This window comes from Apium graveolens, chromosome 7, assembly GCF_009905375.1.
Source record: "Apium graveolens cultivar Ventura chromosome 7, ASM990537v1, whole genome shotgun sequence".
Classification (NCBI taxonomy): domain Eukaryota; kingdom Viridiplantae; phylum Streptophyta; class Magnoliopsida; order Apiales; family Apiaceae; genus Apium; species Apium graveolens.
Window position 1 is genome coordinate 217,229,388 of NC_133653.1, and position 3,269 is coordinate 217,232,656.

A 3,269-nucleotide genomic window follows, 5' to 3' on the forward strand; every position below is an offset into this window, starting at 1 on the left:
TCCGGTTACCTTCACTACTATTTCCAAAATCTCTTATAAACTCTCCCAAAGACATTATCATCTTGAGTCTCTCCTTTTTACTAAGGGCATCAGCCACCACATTGGCTTTCCCCGAATGATAAAGAATCTCCCAATCATTATTCTTGATTAGCTCTAACTGCCTCCTCTGGCATATGTTGAGCTCTTTCTACGTGAAAATGTACTAGAGCACTTATGGCTTAGGTAATTCTCGCACTTCTCTCCATACAAGTAGTGCCTCCAATCTTTAGGGCAAAACTATTGCCACGAGCCCAAGCTCATGGGTGGGGATATCGAATTTTAAATTCCCTTAATTATCTTGACGCAGACGCGATTATCTTGTTGTGCTATATAAGAAGCACCCTAATTCCTTATGCGAAGCGTCACTTACAAATCACAAAATCTCATTTTCCATCCGGCAACGCCAACATAGGGAACGTCACCAACCTTTACTTCGGTTCTTAAAAGTTGTTCTCGCATTTCTCTGTCCATTCAAACTTCTCAGTCTTACGAGTAAGCCGCGCTAAAGGGGCTACTATCTTTACAAACTTGAACGAACCTCCGGTAGTGACCGGCCAATCCTACCTCTGGGAGTTGCCCTAACTATGGTCATCAATTCATCAGTGGTCCTTTATTCATTCTTGTCAGGATCCTCCACGAGATCCTCCTCAGCAACAATCCCATCTAGGATAACATCCTCAACCGCTACATCCTCAATATCAACATCATCCGGTCCTGCATTAGGACACTCTATCGGATCCACAATCCGATCTCCAATTAATAATAAAACATCATCGCGCTGTTGCTCCTCAACCTCAGGGTTCGGAGTCCCACTACTATATACGATAACGAACTACGCTTCTATCGCTACATTTATAAGGGTTCCCATAAGGGTTTTAACTGTCAGTACTACGTTAGGTAGTCCGACTATGAACTTGGCAAGAGTTCTTATTATCTTAGTGAACTTATTATCTTAACGTCCCATCATCTCTGAGGTTTATAACGCTTAGCTCTGATACCATTTCTGTAACACCCCCAAATCCGGGGTCGGGGATCCGGGTTGTCACGAGTTCCATTTCCCTTAATAACACCCAATCTTAATAATTACTCAACTACTCTGTACTGTGACCCCACAATAAACACACACACCACACGTTATAGTCTCAGAGATGAACATCCAAAAATAACCACAAGTCATTTTATTCCACAATTATCTGCCAATACACCTTAAAAGGATTTCTGAATAAATTTACATTTCTTTGCCATTATTACAATTCATAAATATACATAAATCTGGTACATTAGAAGTTGAAAGCCTAGCCTATTGGTAGCTCCTACCTCAGCTACGGCGGCATCAATGCTTCTAGAAAACTGCGGAACGTCTCCTAATCGCTTGCGAATCGGGAGCTTGGTCCTGTTCATCTTGTCTATCTGATGTTGTGTGATGAAAGAAGAAAGCAAGGGTGAGCAGCAAGCCCACCAAAATAATATGTATAATGATTAATAGCATATGAGCCTTCTCTTAGTACTCATGAAAGTCTTGGTCAAAAGAAATGAACCAAGTTGATATCTTAATGCGATGAAGTCGCAAAATATTCAGTATATATATATATACATATATACTTTTCAAAATATTGGAAGTCCTCTTCCATGCAATATACACAAAGTCCCAGTGTATAACTGTATAAAAATATCGTTGCAAGGTGATCTCATATATCTAACCTTGTCTCAACGTTTTTCTGAAAATCTTTGTCATGCATAAGATAATCATTTACTAGATATAAGTTTAAAAGATGAAGTTACAAGATACTCCAATATACTTATATCTTTCCCAAATACTACTTGAACTACCACCGTTCAAGTTATAATTAGCTTCAAAAGTTCATCACATAGATGAGACTATAAGACAAGATTTGAATAGATTAAATCTTTAAAATATTATCAAAATAAAATGAAGTTATGAGATACTTCATTTGATGTAAACATCATTTTGAAAACTTGACCCTGCCAACACTCAACAATCGCCCAACCGTAGCCTTTCTATCGAAGTGCTCTGGGTAGTGTTGCAGAAATTATCCAATTGGATGATGAACTCATTACGGGAGTTTGCCGCGCCAGGAAGACCACTTACGATGATCAGTCGTAGTAGTACAACCCCACCATTTTCTACATGTAGAGGAGAACCTGTCGGATTTACTTGTCAACCGAACACTGAACTCCTAAGGAATGGACCGCCTTAGCGGAACTTCCAGGCCATTTGGGCCAATATAATAAGGCTGGGCCGGCGCTACTCGGCCACTTACGCCACTCCTAGTTCAGATGAAATCCATGACTCTGAAACGTAAAGCTCGTCCCCACTTTCCCCAAGTAGAAACTTGTTGATACGGCTCCACCAAGAAGTCGTATCTATTTGGAAAGGAGAACTCACCGATATTTCCCAGGCGATGCCTGTTAATGGATTAACTTGTTCCAAGAATTTTACTTCCCGAGTGTTGGGTAAGTAATCAATTCATTTATCAAAACAGCAACCTTGTTGCGAATATAAAACACACCACAGAGCCGGATCCCTCAGGTTTTGAGCGAGTATTTAAATCCCCTTCGAAAGGAGGATCTTAAAAAAAATGAGTTTTGGGATCCGCTCTAACTTTTAAAAATCATTTTGAAGACTCGTAAAACATTTTTAAGAATGTTTGGAGTGAAGCTGATTTAATGAAGTATGCTCCAATATATCGCAAAATTTGCTAATAACAATCATGCACTATCACAAGATAATGCATATACATATATTTACATCACAACAACAGTATATCGGGTAGAAAACTTGCCTGAGCGACTTGGGGTGATAAAAGGCTCGGGACGAGTCTGGTAACCTATAAACAACAAGTAAGTTGGAATTAAACCAAAATCACTTGTAAATCTATACTTTAACTAACTTAGACTCTAACGCTTGTTTTGCGCTCACTGATTCTCTTAAGTCACTCGAGTACCCTCGGCTCCACCATTTTTAATAATTTAACCTTTACGAGTTTTAAGGCGATTCCTTCGCGAGTGTCTTACCAACTGCCTAACACACTTACCATAAATGTTTCATGCATTAATTAACCCTTTTTGGTCTTTAACCTATATTTCAAAGTAAGGCGAGGGGAAAAGTTTCGTTCGCGAAACGCCGTTACTTGAAACGGTCGTTTCTCCTAAACCGTGCATCGGAATCGAACGAGCTACATATCAAAACGAAGCTCATAACATGAGCT